At 41.1% G+C, this 24474-nt stretch overlaps 1 pseudogene; it reads right to left on the reverse strand.

Moving 5' to 3' along the window:
• Positions 1-7498: 7498 nt before the first annotated feature.
• Positions 7499-9286, reverse strand: LOC138745193 (general transcription factor II-I repeat domain-containing protein 2A-like; annotated as a pseudogene).
• Positions 9287-24474: the final 15188 nt, after the last annotated feature.

The following is a 24474-nucleotide window of genomic DNA, read 5'->3' on the forward strand; positions in this document are numbered from 1 at the left end:
AAAAGCCAAGATCTATTTTAGTAAAATTCCTAAGATATACTACAAGAGAAAAGGTACTGGAGAAAACAATGGAAAAAGTAAGAGAGGGCAACAAGCCACTGGAGTACAAAGGGCAAAAAATCTTCATTTATCCAGATATAAGTTTTGAACTCCTGAAGAAGAGAAAGGAGTTCAATACTGCAAAGGCGATTTTATGGAAGAAAGGGTATAAATTTATACTAAAGCATCCAGCGGTATTGAAATATTTTTTCCAGGACAGCAAAACAGACTATTCTCGGATCCAGAGGAAGCACGAAAATTTGCAGAACAATTACAAAATAGACTGAGAGATGAAGATGTGTAATGAGAGTACAAAAGACTGCGAACTAAAAAGACACATAAGTTTTGAACTCCTGAAGAAGAGGAAGGAGTTCAATACATCGAAAACGATCTTATGGGAAAAACTATTCTCGGATCCAGAGGAAGCAAGGAAATTTGCAGAACAACTACAAAACAAACAGAGAGATGAAGACATGTAATAAGAGTAAAAATGAACACGATTTATATGTATGTGGGTAAAGAGGGGTATATGTGTGTATATGTATAATGTGCATACATGAATGTATCCGTATTGAGAGGAAAATATAGATAGTATAGACAAGAATTAATAAGGGAAGGAAATGGAATAGAGGGAATAAGGAGGGAATTAAAAGAGTGACCTTTGTTACATATGAAAAGTGAAATCTTTTCGGGGGGGGCTGGGTGGGGAGGAGTTACGGTCACTGCAAAATCAGCTGACGCTTACGAGTGAATTTGCAAATCCAAATGGAGAGGGGAGATGTGGCTGTCCGACAAGGGATAAAGGACAACTCAGGAGGGGAAGGGGGGATTGGGGCTAAAGAAGTTTTAAATAGGAAAATAAGGAAAATGTTTGATGTTTAGGAATGTTGTCTTATAAAGGGTTCAAAACAAGAAAACAGAAATGGATAAGAAGGAAAGGTAATGATCGAGAAACGGAAAGGGAAGATAAACAAAGTATAAAATGGCTACGTTGAACTATATGACTTTAAATATTAACGGAATACATAACCAAATTAAAAGGAAGAAACTGCTAAATTTACTGAAAAAAGAAAAAATTGATATAGCATTTGTGCAAGAAACACATTTAACTGAATTGGAGCACAAGAAATTAAAGAGAGATTGGGTAGGACATGTAACAGCAGCATCGTATAATTCAAAAGCAAGAGGAGTAGCTATATTAATTAGTAAAAATGTGCCATTTAAAATAGAAGAGGAAATAATAGATCCAGCAGGGAGATATGTAATGATAAAATGTCAGATATATTCGGAGTTTTGGAATCTACTCAATGTATATTCACCTAACAAAGAAGATCAAAAGTTTATGCAAGATATCATTTTGAAGATAGCAGATACGCAAGGGAACATATTAATAGGAGGGGATTTCAACCTGAATTTGGATTCAAATATGGACAAAACTGGGAAAAAAATTAACAGAAAGAACAAAGTAACCAAATTTATAATTAAATCGATGGAAGAAATGCAACTTTTGGATATATGGAGGAAACAACACCCAAAGGAAAAGGAGTATTCATATTACTCGGCTAGACATAAAAGATACTCAAGAATAGACCTATTTTTGTTATCAGCTCGTATGCAAGATAGAGTAAAAAAAACAGAATATAAAGCTAGAATACTATCGGACCATTCACCCTTAATATTGACAGTAAAGTTAGAGGACATCCCTCCAAGAATGTATAGATGGAGATTAAACCCCATGTTACTTAAAAGGCAGGATTTTAGAGAATTTATTGAAAAACAAATTAAAATGTATTTTGAAATAAATACGAAATCAGTGATAGATAAGTTTATTCTATGGGATGCAATGAAAGCATTCATTAGAGGGCAAATAATAAGTTATGTAACCAAGATGAAGAAGGACTATAATCAGGAAACAGAGCAGTTGGAAAGGGAAATAGTAAATATAGAAAAAGAATTAGCAATGAAGGAAGATACAACTAAAAGAAGAGTATTGGCGGATAAAAAAATAAAATATGAAACACTACAAACATATAAGGTGGAGAAGAACATAATGAAGACAAAACAGAAATATTATGAACTAGGAGAAAAAACGCACAAAATCCTAGCATGGCAGCTTAAGACAGAACAAGCTAAGAAAATGGTATTGGCATCAAGGAAAAAAGACAAACAAATTACATATAATCCAAAAGAAATTAAGGAAAACTTTCGAGAATTCTATGAACAATTATACCGAACTGAAAACGAAGGGAAAGAAGGGAAAATAGATGAATTTCTAACTAAAATTGAACTACCAAAACTACAAATAGAGGAACAAAATAAATTAACAGCGCCATTTGGAATAGTAGAAATACAAGAGATAATAAAAAAATTACCAAATAATGACACCAGGAGAGGATGGATTCCCAATAGAATTTTATAAAACATTTAAAGACTTATTAATTCCGCCCCTCCTGGAAGTAATCAACCAGATTGATAAAACACAAAGCTTACCAGATTCATGTAAAACAGCAATAATTACAGTAATACTAAAGCAAGGGAAAGATCCACTCACACCAGCGTCATATAGACCAATATCTTTACTTAACACAGATTATAAGATAATAGCTAAACTATTAGCAAACAGATTAGCAGAGTATGTACCGAAAATGGTAAATCTAGACCAAACTGGATTTATCAAAAAAAGACGCACAACAGACAATATTTGTAAATTTATTAACTTAATTCATGCAGTAGAAGGGAATAAAGCACCGGCAGTAGCAGTTGCTTTAGACGCAGAGAAGGCCTTCGACAGAGTAGAATGGAATTACTTGTTCAAAGTATTGCAAAAATTCAGTTTACCGGAGAAGTATATTAATTGGATTAAAGCATTATATAAGGGACCATTAGTGAAAGTGACAGTAAATGGACATGTATCAAAGCAATTTAACTTAAGCAGGTCAACGTGGCAGGGATGCCCACTATCACCTTTATTGTTTGCGTTAGCTATAGAACCACTAGCAGAATTGATAAGGACAGAAAATAATATAAAAGGGATAAAAATAAAAGACAAGGAATATAAAATCAGTTTATTTGCGGATGATGTTATAGTATACTTAACAGAACCAGAACTATCAATAAAAGAATTATATAAGAAATTGAAGGAATATGGAGAAGTGTCGGGTTACAAGATCAACGTAAATAAAAGTGAAGCAATGCCTATGAATAATGCAGATTTCTCAAAATTTAAGAAGGAATCACCATTTAGATGGCAAATGCAAGCAATAAGATACCTAGGTGTACAAATAAACAAAAATCTCGGCCAACTATATAAACTCAATTATTATTATCCACTAATGAAAAAATTACAGGACGATTTAGAGCATTGGAAAGATTTACCACTAACACTAATAGGAAGGATAAACTGTATCAAAATGAACATTTTTCCAAGGATATTATACCTATTTCAGGCATTGCCAATACAACTGACAGAGAAATTCTTCAAGGAGTTAAAGAAAATAATAAGGAAATTTTTATGGAAAGGGGGGAAACCGAGGATAGCACTAGATAAATTAGCAGAATGGTATAAACAAGGAGGCTTACAACTGCCAAACTTCAAAAATTATTACAGAGCCGCACAATTAAGATACCTATCAAATTTTTATCAAACAAGGGAAAAGCCAGATTGGACTAGGTTAGAATTAGATAAAATAGGGGAAAAGAACACATATTATATAAATGGGATGAAAAATTGGTACAACATAGAAGTTCTCCAGTATTACATCATCTACTCAATATTTGGAAGAAGATTCATGTAGAAAGAAATAAAACAAATTATCAATTGCCAAAACTAATATTGACGCAAAACAAGTTACTCCCTTTTACAATAGATAACCTTTCCTTTAGAGAATGGGAGAAAAAAGGGATTAAAAGAATAGAAAATTGTTTTTCAGGAAATAGATTCTTATCCTTTGAACAAATGAAAGATAAATACAATATAACTCAAGATACAGCGCTGGCATATTACCAGTTGAGATCCTACTTGAAGGATAAATTAGGAAGCAGTTTGAGTTTGCCAGAGGGAAGTAACTTTGAATATGTGATTACAGATACAATGATAATCAAAAGATTTATAACAAATATGTATATTAAACTGCAAGAAAAGGAGAATGAGGAAACAAATGGTAAAACTAAACAAAAATGGGAACAAGATTTAAATATAAAGATAAAAAAGGAAACATGGGAGAAGTTATGCTCTGGAACGATGAGAAATACAATAAATACGAGGTTACGTATGATACAATATAACTGGATACACAGGCTATACATCACACCTCAAAAGTTAAATAAATGGGACCCAACAGTATCTGATAGATGTTTTCGATGTAAAAAAGAAATGGGAACAACAATTCATGCAATCTGGACATGTGAGAAAGTAGAAAAATTTTGGGAAGATCTAAATCAGATATTAAATAAAATAACAGAAAACAATATACCAAAGAATCCAGAGATCTTCCTCCTAAGTAACATAAAAAACAAAGAATTTGGAATTGTTTTGGAGGGTGCACAAAAAAGATTTGTTAAGATAGCTCTAGCCGTAGCAAAAAAATGTATTATGTCAATTGGAAGATAATTGTATTATGTCAAATTGGAAGATAATTTGAAAATACAACAATGGTATATAGAAATTAATAAATGTATTCCATTAGAAAAAATAACATATAGTTTAAGAAATAATATTGAAATATTCGAACAAATATGGGAGCCTTACATTAAACACAATAGCGAAAACCTACCGGGGACAATCATTACCTAAGTTAACGGAAGGAAAAGGAAATGAAAAGAATGGACTCAGTGGAATTTCTGGTATATTTTTATTGAATGACAACATTGTCTGACTGGTTTAATGTATCCTAGATTTTATACCTTAAATGGATGGGAGGGGGGAGGTAGGGAGGGTGCGATGGGAGGAGGGGAGGGGGGAGAAAATGGCACTGTATATGTGTGAAAAGGAAAAAGTGTGTATCATGGTGAATGCGATTTATGGTGTGAAAAATAAAAAAATTAAAAAAAAAAGAAATAGGAAACAAAGGGTCGGGGTAAGCGGGTCTTTTTCAGGATGGCAGGATGTGACGAGTGGAGTGCCGCAGGGATCGGTATTGGGTTCTCAGTTGTTTGTAATTTATGTAAATGATTTGGATGAGGGGATTATTAATAACTTGAGCAAATTTGCAGATGACACGAAACTGGGTGGCGGTGTGGGGTGTGAGGAGGATGTCAGGAAAATGCAGAGGGACTTGGACAGGTTGGGGGAGTGGGCAGCTGAATGGAAGATGATGTTCAATGTAAGCAAATGTGAGGTTATCCATTTTGGGGGCAATAATAGGAAAGCTGAGTATTATTTAAATGGAGACAAGCTAGGGAGTGGGGAGGAGCAAATGGATCTGGGAGTACTTGTTCACCGGTCACTGAAGACTAGCATGCAGGTTCAGAAAGCTGTGAAGAAGGCAAATGGCATATTGGCTTTCATAAAGAGGGGATTGGAGTATAGGAACAGAGACGCCCTTCTGCAGTTGTACAGGGCCCTGGTGAAACCCCACCTGGAGTATTGCGTCCAGTTCTGGTCTCCAATTTTGAGGAAGGACATACTAGCTATAGAGGGTGTGCAGCGCAGATTTACAAGGTTAGTTCCAGGGATGGCGGGGTTGACATATGCTGAAAGGCTAGAAAAACTGGACTTGTATCCGATGGAGTTTAGAAGGATGAGGGGGGACATGATTGAGGTATACAAAATCATCAGGGGGATAGACAGGGTGAAGTCGGATTACTTGTTCCCAATGATGGGGGAGACGAGGACTAGAGGGCATAGTTTAAGAATACAGGGTAGGCCCTTTAGGACGGAGATGAGAAAACATTTTTTTACCCAGAGAAGTGTGAATCTGTGGAATGCTCTGCCACAGAGTGTGGTAGAGGCAGATTCGCTGATTATGTTCAAAAGAGAGTTAGATAAGACTCTAGTGGGCAAAGGAGTTAAGGGTTATGGGGATAAGGCTGGAAAGGGGTACTGATGGTAGTGATCAGCCATGATCTGTAAAATGGCAGTGCTGGCTCGACGGGCTGAAGGGCCTACTCCAGCTCCTATTGTCTATTGTCTATTGTCTATAAAAGTCAGACTAGCTCAATCTCTGAAAGAATACCCCCATGCAGAAGGTCTTAAAGCACTTTGCTTCATTCAGGACCAAAGGCCTGACCAGTCACCCTCCAAAGGCCTGACCAGTCACCCTCCTCCACCTGGCAGAACTTGTCCTCACTCTAAATAACTTCTCCTTTAATTTGTCTCACTTCCTCCAAATTAAAGGAGTAGCCAGATGGGTCCCAGCTGCACCTGCCTGTTTGTGGGCTTTGTGGAGTAATCCATGCTGCAAGCCTTACACAAAGGCAAGACCACTCAATTCTTCCTCCAGTATATCAATGACTACATCGGGGCTGCCTCATGCACTCGCGATAAGCTTGTCAACTTCATCTTCTTTGCCTCATTCTTCCTCCGCGATCTCAAACTCACCTGGTCCATCTCCAGCAACACTCTCCCCTTCCTGGATCTCTCTGTCTCCATCTCGGGAGACAAGCTTTCCACCAACAAATATTGTAAACCCTCGAACTCTCGCAACTACTTGGACAATAAATCTGAACTTCCTCACACCCTGCAAGGATTCCATCACCTTCTCTCAACTTCTCCATCTCCACTGCTTCTGTTCCCGAGATGAGGACTTCCAGTCCAGACTTTTAATTGTGTCTACTCTGAATTTGAAAGGAAGGTTATTAATTTATACCACGAGAGATCTCACTCATTTCATGAACCTTTAGTGGAGCAGCGGTTAATGCAATGCCTTTACAGCACCAGCAAATGGGACCAGGGTTCGAATCCTGCGCTGGAGTTTGTATGTTCTCCCTGTGTTTCCCTGGGTTTTCCTCCCACTGTTAAAAAAATGTCCCGGGAGAGGAGGAGCGGGGGGGTATGTTAACTTGGTGTAAATTGGGGAGCATGCACTCATAGGCTGAAATGGCCTGTTACTGTGGTGTATGTCTAAATCAGGGGTGTCAAACTCAAATTCACCGAGGGCCAAAATTAAAAACTTGGACTAAGTCGAGGGCCGAACTAAATATTTATTGAAAATTTTCAACAACATCTGCATGTTTTCTCTCAACATATGTAATGTTAAACTTTTTCTTATTAAAATAAATGTTTAATAATAGTTTTGGTTAAACTCTTTCCAGAAGAAGCATTAACAAATAAGAAATAAAATATTCAATAAATAATATTTCTCTCTAGCCTTTAAGCTCCTTTTAAATGTATTGTTTTTCACAACCCAACAAGTCAAAAAAATAACAACTTGTTTCAATGAAAATCCAATTTTTCAACTATGAACAGTCCAAAGTTAACCAAAGAAAATATTAATCCAAGCTTAGCTTGCTACACTGTGATTTACTCTGAAGCACCTGGGTCTAAACCAGATACTTGGCATCTCTTCTTCGATGCAAGTTCATCAAACTCTGGTGTCAGACTCTGAGCTGAGGAAATCCTCAGGACTGAATGAAGGTGCTCGTCAGTAAGATGACTCCTGTGTGGTGTTTTGTTTATCTTCATCAAAGAGAAGAGTTGTTCGCAGAGATACATGCTGCCGAACATTGACAACATTTGAGTAGCTTGTGTACGGAGTTGGGGCAGTGTGTCGGGAAGGAACTGTGGGAACTGCACAGCACCGACAGAGTCATACTTTGACTTGAGTGTGTCATTACACTGGAGCTCAATCAGTTCCATTTGGAGGTTGGTTGGAGCGCTTGTCACGTCAACCGCAAATGGTTTGCTGAGTAGTTCAAATCTGCATTTCTGAGCTTCAAAGTCAGCAAATCGTCGGGAAAACTCCGCGCTTAGTTTTTCAGCAAACTCTGCACTGGGCAACATGGCAGGTGAGATCTGTTCCTTCATAATTTGGCAGCACAGAAAATGAGCCATGTTTCCCTGCAGCATCTGAGTCTCCCACAAGCACAACTTGGTTCTAAAAGCTCTCACTGCACTGTACATGTCTGTAATGATGAGCCCTCATCCCTGAAGCTGCAGGTTTAGCGCATCGAGATGGCTCACGATGTCACACAGGAATGCCAGCTCACATTGAAACTTTTTATCCCTGAGCTCTGTTGTATCTTTGCCTTTGCTCTCCATAAACAGACATATTTCTTCACTCAGCTCAAAGCATCTCTTCAGTACTTTTCCTCGGCTAAGCCATCGCACCTCTGTGTGATGGGGCACGTCTCCGTATTCTGACCCTAACTCCTCCAGAAAGGACTTGAACTGGCGGTGATTTAAACCTTTGGCTCTTATGAAGTTAACTACTCGAGTTACAGTGTTCATAATATGCTCCGTTTTCAAGGCTTTGCCACACAAGGCTTCCTCGTGGATTATGCAGTGGTAAACTGTAAGCTCACCTGCATGATTCTCCCGAATCCTGCCCACCAGTCCATTCTTCTGACCATGCATCGCAGGTGCACCATCTGTCGTTAGTCCCACAAGTTTATCCCAAGGCAGCATCATTTCATTGAGACATTTGGACACCTCCTCGAAGATTTATTTTCCTGTGGTTGTGCCATGCATGGATTTTAATCCTAAAAGTTCCTCTGTAACGGAAAGTTTTGTGTCCACTCCACGGATGAATATTGATAGCTGGGCAGTATCTGATGTGTCGCTGCTCTCGTCTACAGCAAGTGAGTATGCCATAAAATCTTTCCCCTTCTCCTTTAGTTGTTCTTGTAGATTAGTAGCAAGCTCACAAGCACGCGCAGCCACGGTGTTTCTGCTCAGGCTCACATTTAAAAACGTTTGCTTTTTATCTGGGCAAATGACATCGCAAACTTTGAGCAGGCATTTTTTAACAAACTCTCCCTCCGTAAAGGGCCTGGCTGATTTGGCGATCTCTGCGGCCACAATAAAACTAGCCTTTACAGCAGGCTCACTTTGGGATTCTGCTTTGGTGAACATAGTTTGCTGTAAAACCAGACTTTTTTTCATTTCCTCCACCTTTTGGAGCTTTTGCTTCTCGTTCAGATCCTTATACCTGTCCTGGTGTTTTCAAAGTGTCGTTTTATGTTATATTCTTTAACCGCAGACACACTGGCTCCACACAAGACAAACAGGTTTCTCTTTTAAAATGATGAACCTATAGTCAGCCTCCCACCTGTCTTGAAAGGTCCTGTTTTCTATCTTTCGTTTGGCCATTTTTTGTAAGGGGTTTATTAGATGTGAGTTAGGCAACAGGACCTCGCAGATGTTAATGAAAATAAACAGAGGAGGTGGGGGGCGCCAACGCATTTGCAAAGCATTCTGGGATTCAATTCAAATTCAATTCAAATAGCTTTATTGTCATTGTACAAAGTATACAATGAGATTAAAAGACAGCAGTTCAAGGTTACCAATGCAGCAACTCAACCACAGACAGCACCACGGAAGTTAAATAAACAAAAAAAAAACGCCGCAGTTCTTAACATAACGGTTATCAGCCACCCGAAGTTCCAGCTCGTCCATTTTGCCTGCCAAGGATCGCACGTTGCCAAGAAGCATGCCAGGGAGCGGAGGTCTGCAGGGAGCCCTCCCCAGCCCAGCCAGCAGGCCCGAGTGGCATCCCCCCCCCTGCCCCCTCTCCCTCCTGCCTCCGCCCGCCGCATCCGCCGCCAACAACCCAAGGAGTCCCCGCTGGTCTCACCATCTCACCGGGAATACCGTGAGAGAGGTGGAACTCGTCCGCGACCTCCACCCCAGCGGAAAGTCCGATGCCCAGCAGCACCCGCCCACAGATGAAGCTCAAGGAGACGCAGAGGTGACCCACCACGTCCAGCCACATGGAGCTAGGTGGCGGGTCTGTTGTAGCTAGGCGGCAGGTCCATTGTAGCTAGGCGGCAGGTCCGTTGTAGCTAGGCGGCGGGTCCGTTGGAGCTAGGCGGCGGGTCCGTTGTATTGGCGCCGCTGTAAATATCTAATTAACTTTCCCGTTAACTATATCGGTGTACTGCTGTGCCTGCCGTGGAAGTGCTAAAAACTGCTATGGTAGTGCCTGCTACTGTGCATGTGCTCTACTTGCGCGGCGGCCAGCGGGCCAACTCTAATATATATTTAATATGATCTTGTGGGCCAAATATAATTATATCGTGGGCCAAATTTGGCCCGCGGGCCAGAGTTTGACATGTGTGGTCTAAATTTAAAAAGAAAGATCTTCCAGTGAAAGCAGATGTAGATTTTGTTATGATTTGAGAGCTGATGTGAGTGTGGTTTAAAGATGTGCAATAGTGAGAGATCAACCCCCGAAGATCAGAGGAAACAGGCTCTAAAATGGAGCAGATAGACTCAGGAATACAAAGAGGAAGTCTGCACATTTTTGCCATCTAACATGGGTCAAGATACTTGACAGCCCATGTTTCAAAATCTTTGAGTTCTCACCACATCTGGTCATCTCTGAAGCAATTCGAGTTGCATGTTTTCTTCGAGGTCTCACACAGGCTGAGTTCGATCTCATCGGAAACCGGTATCGAAAATGAAATTTGAGAGGGTGCCAAGGGCAAGAAGGGCTCCCGAAGGGCCTCAGGCGCTGAAGCCTTCCCGATCTTGTCAGCAGTTTGGATGTGGAGCTCGGGTCGCAGATGGTTTGAACAGGGATCCTTGCAGTTGCAGGGGGCTGCGGGAGCGCTGAAGGCGAATCCACGGACACTCAGTATCTCCGAAGGGAATCTCTTTTGCTTCTCTTTCTCATATTATTCGGGGCGCTAGGCAATGCTCATGGCAACCCTTTGTTTGCCTGATGGCAGACAAAAGTTTTTTTCTGTAACTTTTAATTTCTTGCACTATGAACCATATTAACAACAATAGATACAAATGTTCTTCATTAAATATACACAGTGATTTTTTTTCTTTTTTCTCCCTCCCTTCCCACCCCTTTCAAAAACCAATAAGTATTAAACATACAAAATACAAGAGAACAAAATCCACACAGAAAAAAACAAAGAAAAGTTATGTCGTCCACTTTTACATATTTAAGTCTAATCATCTTTATCTTCTTGTCATTTTAGGAGATGGAGGTCGAAAGAAGTTGAAGTATTTTTATGTATTAGTCCATGACAGTAAAAGGAACCTTGAACCTTTTTCAGCCATGGTGTTATGTGTAGCACATTCTCGTTATCATCTGACTGTACAGGTACAACCCAACAACACAGCGTTCTCCAGTCCTCGGTGCAAAACATGCAGACACACAAACAAACATAACACCCACACAGAAAAACGATACACATGCAGGACAAGTATTTATCTACAGATAAATAAATAAATATTGCTTCATGAATACGAGAGTCTCAGACGGTTAGTGTGGTCAGTTCATTTGGTCGTTCAGCATTCTCACTGCCCGTGGGAAGAAGCTGCTCCTCAGCCTGGTGGTGCTGGCTCTGATCCTCCTATAGCTCTTTCCCAGTGGGAGCAGCTGAAAGATGCTGTGTGCAGGATGGAAGGAGACCTCAATGATTTTGTTTGGTTGTGTGTCGGCTTTATTTTGCACCAAGGACTGGAGAACGCTGTTTCGTTGAGTTGTACTTATGCAATCAGATGACAATAAACTTGACTTGATTACATACTGTATATTATGTGTTTTTGTGTGTGAACCATGGTCTGGAGAGATGCTGTTTTGGGTTGTATGTGTATGAACAGATGTGGAAGAGTTCAACAATGACACCATCTACAAATTTGCTGACGATACCACTTCGTGGGTTGTATAAAAAAGGGAAATGAGTCAGCGTACAGGATGAAGATTGAAAACTTGTCTGAATGGTGCACCAACAACAACCTCGCACTCAATGTCACCAAAACCAAGGAGTTGATTATGGACTTCAGGAGGGGAAGACCAGAGGTGCATGATCCAGTGATCATTGGTTGTATCAGAGGTGGAGGTGAGCAAATTTAAATTCCTGCAAGTTACTATTTCATTGGACATTTCCTGGACCCAGCACACAAATGTCATTGTGAAGAAAGCATGTCGGTATCTCTCTCAGGTTCAGTATGACATCGACAAATTTCCTCAGATGTGCAGGGAAGTGTGCTCACCAGCTGCATCACAGTTTGATATGGGGGCACCTTGAGCAGAAAGCCCTGCAAAAGGTGATGGACACAGCCCACAACATCACAGACAAAACTCACCTCACCCTCAAAAAAATCTACATGGAACGCTACTGGCGGAGGGCAGCAGCAATCATCCCGGATCCAAACCCCCCGCCCCCCCCACTCTGTTCTCGCTGCTGCCATCGGGAAAGAGGTGTAGGGGCCACAAGACTCGCACTACAGGTTCAGGAACAGCTGGAAAGAGGTGTAGGGGCCACAAGGCTCGCACCACAGGTTCAGGAACAGCTGCCACCCCTCCACCATCAGACCCCTCAAAGACAAACTCATTTAAGGACTCTGATTCTGCGCGTTTTTTTTTGTTTAACATTTATTTTCTGTATTGCAGTTTGCAGTTCCTTCTCATTTCCATTCCTCTTTTTTTGTAGACGTTTCTTGAGTACAGTTTTTTTTCCACACTTCTGTAAAGTAGATGTAGATGCAGGAAAAAGAATCCCAGAGTTGTATATGATGTCACAAATGTACTCTGACAATAACTTTGAACTTTAATAAATTTTTAAGCATGAAGTTGCAGGCATCAACATGGTTTGCTACAGTCACCAGCAGAGGTGGGGAAGAGGTTATTCCAGTCATTGAACTTGAGGCAGAATGTCCAGTCCAGACTAACCATTGAAGGAACTTGTACGCTGTCAGCTATCCTGAAGGCAGAAACCTTCAGACAACACAAAAAGAGCAGCTCCAGTGATCCAGTTTTGAACCTTACCTCGGGCAGTATCTGTGGGGAGTTTCCTCATTCTTCCAATGACTGTGTGGACTTCCTCTGGAGGCTCCAGTTTCCTCCCACAACTGTACAGATTAGTGGATTGCCGTAAATATGAGTGTATGATGCCTTTCAAGTATAATGTGCCCCCCCCCCCATTTTTGATGGGAAAAAGGGAGAAAAATTTTACCCCCGTGTATAATACGACCCCCCTTCCCTCGCCTGCCCAATTCGTGCTGCCGTCTCTCCCCCCCTCGCCCGCCCAATTTGTGCTGCCGTAAATATGCGTGTATAATGCGATTTTCCCCCCCCCCCCCAATTTGAGCTCAAATTCTGGTACAAAATTTTTCGCATTATACACGCATATTTACAGTAATTGGCCCTGTGAACTTACCGTAGCATTTAATGCAAGTGATAGAATCTGGAGATAGTTTTTTTTTTGCGAGTATAAGACAGCTTTAATAAACTAATATGTACACTAAGAGATCTTGTCTCTCTGCAAGACAAACCCGGAAGGCTAGACTGTAGCTCTGGACTGCTTTATGGACAAGGTCACCGAGATGACCCCTGGTGGCCGAGTGGTGGAATTACAAGAGGTCTTGTCTCTGCAAGACGAACCTGGAAGGCTAGACTGTAGCTCTGGACTGCTTTATGGACAAGGTCACCGAGATGACCCCTGGTGGCCGAGTGGTGGAATTACAAGAGGTCTTGTCTCTGCAAGACGAACCTGGAAGGCTAGACTGTAGCTCTGGACTGCTTTATGGACAAGGTCACCGAGATGACCCCTGGTGGCCGAGTGGTGGAATTACAAGAGGTCTTGTCTCTGCAAGACAAACCTGGAAGGCTAGACTGTAGCTCTGGATTGCTTAAGATACAAGGTCACCGGGATGACCCCTGATGACCTAGTGATGTAATTACATATCACCACATTCACCCCCCCTTAAAAAATTGTTTCCACCCCCCCCCCCACCCCATCCTCCTCCCCTTGTTTGCAAGTTCATAAGTCCAAAATTTTTCGTGGCTTCCATTGCCCTCTGGACCTCCTCGGTTGTGGTATAGGGGTGGGAACTGCAGTCTGCCTTTCGGCCTTTCTTGGTGGGGGTGTGGGAGTGGGAAGTACTGGTTGGTTATGTGGCCGTGTGGGCTGGGGATCCTCTTGTATGGGATTAGGTCCTGCCATCAAGTCTCGGCTGGTGATATTTTGTGGCGTACCCAGGGTCCTGATTTCCGGGGTGGGTGGTATAGTCCTCTGGGGTGACTCGATGGTCGACTGTTCTAGTGACTGCTGCTGTACTCCTTGTTGATCCATAGACATCTGTGTTTCCTCCACGTTGTTCACACATCCGGCCGGCGTGAGATCCCTGGTGGCCACCGAATCTTCTCTTCCATCTGGGAAAGTGACGAAGGCGTACTGAGGGTTCACGGGCCTCAACTCCACTTGATTCACCAGCGGGTCTGCTTTGTGGGGTCTGCTTCCGGAGGAGAACAGATCCCAGTGTCATCATCCATTTAAGCGGCACTGGGCCGGTCATGGCTTTTCTTGTGAAAGAAAAGATATGTTCTTGTGGGGTCATGTTAGTGGCAGTACACAACAAAGAATGAATCTTGAGATAGTTGATGGGAATGTGAGAGAAGATAATATAATTCATGTAGGATTAATGTCAATGAGTAACTGATGTCATCACTGAGTAACCTGTTCAAGTTTATTCTAACATTATACTAGCTATATCAGGGTGAGAAAGGTTCTTCTGTGATCAGTCCATCCTCACATCCCGGTTCCAATACCTAGTACCCCTTCATCCAGTCTCAAGCCAGTCCCCAGCTGTCCGTCGCCTGTTGTGAATCCCTCTATCGTAGTCGCTAGCAGCCCACAGCCAGCACAGGTTCCTTGCCTCGAGTTGTCAACAGTCCGCCGCCCCTTTGTTCTTAGCCTCACCACCCCTCACTGATCCACCACCATGGTCACTGTCCCATGGGTCATCTCCTCTGCTTCTACTTCTCAAATGGTGGGGGAGAGGGAGGTCTCCCTGTTTTCTGGTGCTCTGCACCTTTCCTCTGCTTCCCCGGAGTCTGCAACCCCTCGTGGCCACTGCTGATCATAGATGCTGCCATCTTGGGCCCAGACCCCGTTGGCGCAGATTTTAAAAAAAACACAGTTGGTTCCATTAATAGGCCTTTGTACAGAGCTGATGGCAGTTGGATTTGGCGGTTGGATCTGGCAGAAGCACTGTGTGCAGTGAACTGGGATTCACTGGTAGTGTGTTGTGCTAATACCTGGCTCTGCCTCCCAGCTCCTCCCCCATCTGCTTACCTATAACCCTGGTTTCCCGCCTAAACCCAGAACCCTTCTGAAGACTACCGTGAGACCCTACCCATAATTATAACCTAATAAAAGGGTTTGTTCTCCCTCCAGTCATGAGAGCTTTTATTCACTCTACAATTTTATTAGCTTACTCCCTAAACGATGGAAGTGCTACTCAAGCCTGGTTTGCTGCTTCTAGATCCTCTATCCACTAACGCAGCCGAGGAGTTCACATACTGGGGTGACTGCTTCCAGCCCTACCTGAACGTGACCAGAGACATCTTCCACACCGATGAACTCAGGGGGTCCGCACTCATTTCGAGGGTATGCGGTCATCAGGGACTGCTCTATATATGACGCTGCCATCAAGGCGTTGAAGGCTAGGTTCCTGACGTCACAAAACGAGATTGTAGCGAGGCACTGACTTGTTCTACATCGCCAATGGCCAGAAGAGACCATCGATGACCACTTGCTGGATCTGTGGACGCTTGCCAAGAAGAGCAGGTATGAAGCGGCTACAGGCCCCATTCATGAAGAAGAACAAATCCAGGACACTCTAGGTGCGGGGGTTCACTCAAGGTACATGAGGCAGCGACTGCTCAAATCGTGAAAGAAGGACCTGGCTAGTCATGTTGGACTGGTCAAATCATTGGAACAGGGTAAGCTCGAGAACGACGACCTCGAAGCCAGCGAGCTCGCTCACTCAGGTGACCCCTTCCAAGGACCAGCTGCTTCCGCTACCCCAGCCATTTCCCTTGCTAGGGAGTGCATTTCTGCGGCAAGAGCCAGCATCCCCGATCTCATTGCCCGTCTAAAGACTCGGTGTATTCCAGCTATGGCAAGAAAGGACATTTGGCGAGGGTTTGCCGCATGAGGGGGAATCCCGGGGAAGTCCACGGCCTGCACCACTCTTGGATCCGATTCCAGCCCCATGCCGTCTGCCTCGAATTCACCCGAACCCACTCGCTGCGATACACGCGACAGAGTGTGGCAGTGAGGAAATGGTGCAAAAAGGCTCGGCGCCCATTTTGCCATGACTCATATTCAAACTCGGCGCCATAATCGTCAGAGGAGGAAGGAGGGCGGCCATCTTGCTGCACTACAAGATCGACACCATCTTGCCCACGCAGGCCAACTCAGGACGATGGGGCCCATTCAAGTGAAGTGTATGGAGTCTCCGGGGTCTGTACACACCGGCCAACTGCGATCTCTGCGTATTGAGCTCTGCCATCCAGGGGTTACCCGCATGACTCATTTTGTCAAGGTGTGCAATCTGCCCTACTCCATGGAAGACGTCAGGGAAATGACTGTGTCTTGCCAGGTCTGCGTGGAGTGCAAGCCACATTTCTACCGCCCCGCAAAGGCACACCATATCAGTCATCCAGGCCCTTCAAACGGTTCAATGTCAATTTTAAGGGACCTCTCCCCTCCATGAACAGGAACACTTTCTTCCTCTCTGTCACTGATGAGTACTCCTGCTTCCCATTTGCCATTCCATGTTCAGACAAGTCCACTTTGTCAGTTATAAAGGCCCTAGATCCATTTTCGCCCTGTTCTGGTATCCCAGCTATATTCATAGAAACTGGGACTCCTCCTTTATGAGTGACGAATTACATCAGTACCTCCTGGTGAGGGGGATCGAATCCAGCAAGACTACTAGCGACAACCCCCAGGGGAACAGGCAGGTTGAAAAGAAGAATGCCACGGTCTGGAAGGCTATCAAACTGGCCCTGAAGTCAAAAGGCCTTCCAAACTCCCGCTGGCAGTAAGTCCTTCCTATGGTGCTCCATTCCATCCGGTCGCTACTATGTACTGCAACTAACGCTACTCTTCATGAAATTTCGAAAGAAGGTCGGCATCAGGAACTGCACTTCCATCCTGACTCACCACTCCTGGTCCAGTCCTTCTCAAGAAGCATGTGAGAAGAAACAAGATTGATCCCCTAGTGGAAAGGGTGGAACTGCTCCACGCCAATCCTGCATGACGGGGGACACCATCTCCATCATGGACCTGGCACCCACCAGAACAGAGGGTCCATTGCCTCAAGTGTCCTGTGAGCCACGGAGCTGATTCTCACCACCCCCAGTCAGGGCTTCAGGGGATCCGGTTCAGGAGGAAAGTGCATCCTCCTCCACCGTAGAGCTGGAGACTCAGGTGGCCTATTGTCCCTCACAAGGGGATCAGGAGACCCAAGGAGTCCAAAGCCCCCCAATGCTAAGGCACTCCACCAGGATCTCCAGACCCCCTGATCACTTAAATCTGTAAATTTGTAACTAACTGTGTATTTTTACATTCTTTTTCTGAATCCATGTTCTCTGCATTCATAGACCTTAAATTCTGCAGGAATGGGTGAATGCAGTGAACTGGGATTCACTAGTAGTGTGTTGTGTTGATATAACCATATAACGGAAACAGGCCATGTCAGCCCTTCGAGTTTGCACCAGTTTACTAGAACAAGTCCATTAGCTCAAACCTCCCGCTCTCCGCCAATAACTCTCACTTCCATGTACACATCCAACCTTCTCTTAAATGACAGAAGGGACCTTGCTGCAACTATCTCCTCTTGTTCCAATCTCCCCTGCCCTCAGGGGAAAGAGTCTGTTTATGTCTAGTCTATTTATTCCCTTCATAATTTTAAATACCTCAATCAAGTCCCCTCTCAGTTGTCTACGTTCTCTCAATCTCCCGGCTCCGCCCCCACCTGCTCACATATAACCTTGCCTAAACCCAGAACCCTTCTGAAGATGACTATAAGACCCTACCCTCAGTTATAGACTAATAAAAGAGTTTGTTCTCCCTCCAGTCGTGAGAGCTTTTATTTGCGCTGCACTGTGTCTCCCCTCCCTGCTTCCCACAGGTTTGCACCAGTAGCCCCAGAACCCATTTTCTTCCCCTTGTAAAAAGAACAGGAGCAGAATTACAGGGGGAAGTGTTACAATGAAGAATCGATTAGTACAAGTGCAATGGAAGTATAAGAGTCTGAAGAAACTATCTTTAAACCTGAGGGGGTCCAAATTCATACTCTTCACCCTTCTCCCTTTTTTAAAGTAATTTTTTTATTTTTCACACTGTGAACCATATCAACCAAAATACATACAAACATTTCCCTCTTAAATATACACAGTGGCATTTTCTCCCCTTCCCCCCCCCCCCCACATTCCCTCCCCCTCCCCATTCAACATATACAATACAATAAACCCATTAAACGACGTCATCACACAATGAAAACAAACAAGAAAAATGTGTCGTCTACTTTTACACACTGGGTCAAGTCATTTTGTCTTATCATTTTAGGGGGTGGAGGTCCACGGTAGGCCCTCTCTGTTATGTTCCATGTACAGTTCCCAAATTTGTTCAAATAACGTGACTTTATTTTTTAATTTATATGTTATTTTTTCCAATGGTATACATTTATTCATTTCCGTGTACCATTGCTGTACTCTCAGGCTCTCTTCCATTTTCCAAGTTGACATTATACATTTTTTTGATACTGCTAAGGCTATCATAATGAATCTTTTTTTGCGCTTCATCCAGTTTGAGGCCTAATTCCTTACTTCTTGTATTACTTAGAAGAAAGATCTCTGGATTTTTTGGTATGTTGCTTTTTGTGATTTTATTTAATACCTGATTTAGATCTTCCCAAAACTTTTCCACTTTCTCACATGCCCAAATTGCATGTACTGTTGTTCCCGTTTCCTTCTTTCTGCGAAAACATCTATCTGATAATGTTGGATCCCATTTTTAAAAAACTTTTGGGGTGTGATATATAACCTGTGTAACCAATTATACTATATCATGCGTAACCTTGCATTTATTATGTTCTTCATAGTTCCAGAAGATAACTTTTCCCATCTTTCATTTTTTATCTTTATGTTTAAATCCTTTTCCCACTTTTGTTTGGGTTTATAGCTTATTTCATCATTTTCCTTCTCTTGCAGCTTGATGTACATGTTCGTTATAAATCTTTTAATCATTGTGTCTGTAATCACATATTCAAAGCTGCTTCCTTCAGGTAATCTCAGTCTGTTTCCCAATTTATCCTCTAAATAAGCTATCAGTTGATGATATGCAAACATTGTACCATGAGTTATTCCATATTTGTACTTCAATTGTTAAAAATGTTAATAAATTATTTCCCAAAAAAAAACAATTTTCTATTCTTTTAATTCCATTTCTCTTCCATTCTCTAAAGGAAAGGTTATCTATTGTAAAAGGGATTAACTGATTTTGCATCAATAATGATTTTGGTGTTTGGTAATTTGTTTTTTTTTTCCTTTCTAAGTGAATCTTTTTCCATATATTGAGTAAATGATGCAATACTGGTGAGCTTTTATATTGTACGAGCTTTTCGTCCCACTTATAATGTATATGTTCCAGTACCTTCTCCCATATTTTATCTAGCTCTATCTTAGACCAATCTGGTTTTTCCCTTGTCTGATAAAAATCTGATAAATACCTTAATTGTGCTGCTCTATAATAATTTTTAAAGTTAGGTAACTGCAAACCACTTTGGTTGTACCTCTCTGTTAATTTATCTAATGCTATCCTCGGTTTTCCCCCTTTTCATAAAAATTTCCTTATTATTCTCTTTAGTTCATTGAAGAATTTCTCTGTTAAAGGAATTGGTAGCGATTGAAATAAGTATTGTATCCTTGGGAAGACATTCATTTTAATGCAATTTACCCTCCCTATCAATGTTAGCGGTAATTCTTTCCAATGTTCTAAGTCTTCCTGCAATTTCTTTATTAGTGGCTGATAATTTAATTTGTACAAGTGGCTTAAATTATTATCTAACCCAATACCTAGGTATTGGATTGCTTGTGTTTGCCATTTAAATGGTGATTCTTTTTTAAATTCTGTATAATCTGCATTACTCATTGGCATCACTTCACTTTTATTTGCATTGATCTTAAACCCTGATATTTCTCCATACTCCTTCAATTTCTTATGTAATTCTTTTATTGATATTTCTGGTTCTGTTAAGTATACTATGATGTCATCTGCAAATAAACTGATTTTATACTCCTCCTTTATTTTTCTCCCTTTTATTTTATTTTCTGTTCTTATCAGTTCTGCCAATGGTTCTATTGCTAAAGACAACAGTGAGGGAGATAGTGGACATCCCTGTCGAGTTGACCTACTTAATTTAAATTGGTTCAATACATATCCATTTACTGTTACCTTCGCCAATGGTCCATTATATAATGCTTTAATCCAATTAATATATTTTTCTGGTAGATTGAACCTCTGTAATACTTTGAATAAATAATTCCATTCTACCCTGTCAAAGGCTTTTTCTGCATCAAAAGCAACACCCACTGTTGGCACCTTATTTCCTTGAACTCCATGAATTAAATTAATAAATTTACAGACATTATCCACTGTTCGTCTTTTCTTAATAAATCCAGTTTGATCTTGTTTTACTATTTTTGGTACACAATCAGCCAATCTGTTTGCTAATAATTTTGCTATTATCTTATAATCTGAATTTAGTAGAGATATTGGTCTATATGATGCTGGTGTTAGTGGATCCTTCCCCACCTTTGGTATTACTGTAATTATTGCTGTCTTACATGAATCTGGCAAGTTTTGTGTTTCTTCTATCTGGTTCATTACTTCCAGGAGAGGAGGAATTAATAACTCTTTAAATGTTTTATAGAATTCTATTGGGAATCCATCCTCTCCAGGCGTTTTATTGTTCGGCAGCTTTTTTAATATATCTTGTACTTCCTCTATTTCAAATGATTTTATCAGTTTGTTTTGTTCCTCTTATTGTAATTTTGACAGTTCAATTTTAGCTAAAAACTCTTCTATTTTATCATCTTTCCCCTCATTCTCAGTTTGGTATAATTGGTCATAAAATTCCTTAAAGTTCTCATTAATCTCCATTGGATTATATGTAATTTGTTTGTCCTTTTTCCTTGATGCCAATACTGTTCTTTTAGTTTGTTCTGTTTTAAGTTGCCAGGCTAATATTTTGTATGTTTTTTCTCCTAGTTCATTATACTTTTGCTTTATTTTCATTATGTTCTTCTCCACCTTATATGTTTGTAATGTTTCATATTTTATTTTTTGGTCTGCCAATTCTCTTCTTTTTGTTATATCATCCCTTTTTACTAGTTCCTTTTCTGTACTTACTATCTCCATTTCCAAATGCTCTATTTCCCGATTGAAGTCCTTTTTCATCTTGGTTGCATAACTTATTATCTGCCCTCTAATTAAACCTTTCATTGCGTCCCATAATATAAATTTGTCTTTCACTGATTCCGTATTTATTTCAAAGTACGTTTTAATTTGGCGTTCAATAAACTCTCTAAATTCCTGCCTTTTAAGTAGCACGGAGTTTAACCTCCATCTATATGTTCTTGGTGGGAAGTCCTCCAGTTCTATTGCTAATAACAGGGGTGAATGATCAGATAGCAATCTAGCTTTATATTCAGTTTTCCTAACTCTCCCTTGAATATGGGCCGACAATAAAAACATATCAAACCTTGAGTATGTTATGCCTACTCGAATAATATGAGTATTCCTTCTCTCTTAGGCACTGCCTCCTTCATATATCCATAAGTTTCATTTCGTGCATTGATTTCGCCACAAATTCGGCCACTTTATTCTTTTTGCTAGTCTTTTGTTCTGTTTTATTCAACATTGGATTCAAATTAAGGTTAAAATCCCCTCCTATCAATATATTCCCTTGTGTATCTACAATCTTCAAAAAATATCTTCCATAAACTTTTGATCCTCCTTATTAGGTGGATATATATTGAGCAAATTCCAAAATTCTGAATATATCTGACACTTTATCATTACATACCTCCCTGCTGGATCTATTATTTCCTCCTCTATTTTGATTGGTACATTTTTATTAATTAATATAGCTACACCTCTAGCTTTTGAATTATATGACGCTGCCGCTACGTGTCCTACCCAGTCTCTCTTTAATTTATTATGTTCCACTTCATTTAGATGCGTTTCCTGCACAAATGTTACGTCTATTTTTTATTTTTTCAGTAAATTTAATAGCCTCTTCTGTTTAATTTGGTTATGTATTCCATTAATATTGATAGTCATATAATTCAACATGGCCCTCTCATATCCTGTTTACACTTCATTTCCGCTTCCTTACCACCACCTTTCCCCTTTTCCCCATTTTCATCTCTCAGTTTTCCCTTTTTAAACTCAATGTATGATAACACATTTAAAACATAAAATACTTCAACAACTCCCATATCCAAAATTCCCTTAACCCCAAATATCCCCCCCTCTCTGAGTTGCCCCTTATCCCTTGCAGGGCAACCACAACTCCCTTTCCATTTGGATTGTGAACCTACTCGCAAGCGTCAACTGATTTCGCAGTGACGGTTATTCTCTCCCCTCCAACCACCCCCGTCCCGAAAAAACTTTTATTTACACACATATAACAAAGTTGTCCCTTTTTTTCCCCCTTCCTTCCTTTCTCTCTTCTCTTTCCCTTCTTTAGTTCTTACATATACATTATTTTTACATCTTTTTATATATTTTATCGCCGTTCTTCATTCTTGTTACAACTCTTCATCTCTCCTTCTGTCCTGCAAGCGTTCTTCAAATTCTTGTGCTGCCTCCGGATCCAAGAACAGTCTGTTTTGCTCCACAGGGATAAATATTTTAAGCACAGCTGGATGTCTTAACATAAATTTATAACCTTTTTTCCATAGGATCGATTTTGCTGTATTAAACCTTCCTCTTCTTTAAGAGTTCAGAACTCATGTCTGGGTAAAAAAATATTTTTTGACCCTTGAATTCCAATGGTGTATTGTCTTCTCTAATTCTATTCCTTGCCCGCTCCAGTATATTTTCTTTTGTTGTATATCTCAAAAATTTTACTAAAATGGATCTTGGTTTTTTTAAATTTTTTTATTTTTCACACTATGAACCATACTGACCAAAATACACACAAACATTTCCCTCTTGAATATACACAGTGTAATTTTCTCCCCTTTCCCCCCCTCCCTTCCCTCCCTCCTTCACCCCCCCTCCCCACCCACTAAACGTTCAACCTATATGATACATTAAACCCATTTAACAATGTCATCACACAATGAAAATAAACAAGAAATTTGTGTCTTCTACTTTTACACACTGGGTCAGTTCATTTCGTCTTCTTCTCCTTCTGTCATTTTAGGCGTTTGATGTGTCTGTGGTTTCGGAGCTAGTGTTCTGTGTGCCCTTTCTATTTCCATTCCTTCCTGCATTTCTGTCGATCCCAGGACTTTTGGGATCCATTCTTTTATAAATTCCTTCATATCTGTGCCTTCTTCATCTTCCTTCAGGCCCACTATTTTTATGTTGTTTCGCCTACTATAATTTTCCAACATATCAATTTTCTGAGCTAACAACTCTTGTGACTAACTTTTATCACTTTCTTCCAATTTTCTTCTTAAGTCATTCACTTCCATTTCTACAGCCGTTTCTTGTTCTTCCACATTTTCTAATCTTTTCCCGATTTCTGTCATGACCAGCTCTAATCTATTCACTTTATCTTCTGTACTTTTCATTTTTCTTTTAATTTCACTAAATTCTAATGTCAACCATTCTTCTAATGCTCTCATTTGTTCTTGAAAAAAAAACTTTATCTATATTCTGTCCATCTATTTTGCCTTCTATTTCTCTGTGCAGATCTTCTTCCTCTTCTTCTGTGTCTGTACCTGTGTTTGTGTCTTCTTCTCTTCTTTGTATCTGTGTCTGACTTTCCTGATGAGTTGCTTGTCTCACTTTGCTGGGCTTCTTCTTGCTTGGCTTCTTGCTGTTGGTCCTCTTCTTCTGGGCTACTCATCTGTTGGGCCTCCTGCTGCTGCTCTTCTCTCCTTTCACTCCCTTTCCTGTCGCTTTCCTCTTCTTCCAGCTGAGAGCCCTGGTGTCGGGCATCCCTCAGCTGGTCGCGTTGTGTTTGCCCGCCCCTCGGCTGAGTCCCCCTCCCGCCAGTGTTTTCCTCCTTAGTAAGCGCAGTTGCGCACTTTTGTTTGGCTCAGAGAGCCATTTTTGCAGTCCAGCGGTCGCGACTCTGTGGGGTCATCACCAACCTCGGAGAACGGACTCTCTTCTCCACGACAGCTCCCTGTTCCTTCATGCAGGTAAGGCCTTCTTCTTTCTCTTCCAGCGTCTTTTCTTCTTTTTTCCCCTGTTGTTTTTACTTGTTCCTTCTTGGGTGCCATTTTCTTTCTTTTCTCTAGAACTTTATCTTTTATTTGTTATATTTTGTATTTCTTGAACGTT

Source organism: Narcine bancroftii, chromosome 11, assembly GCF_036971445.1.
Source record: "Narcine bancroftii isolate sNarBan1 chromosome 11, sNarBan1.hap1, whole genome shotgun sequence".
In the NCBI taxonomy this organism is placed as follows: domain Eukaryota; kingdom Metazoa; phylum Chordata; class Chondrichthyes; order Torpediniformes; family Narcinidae; genus Narcine; species Narcine bancroftii.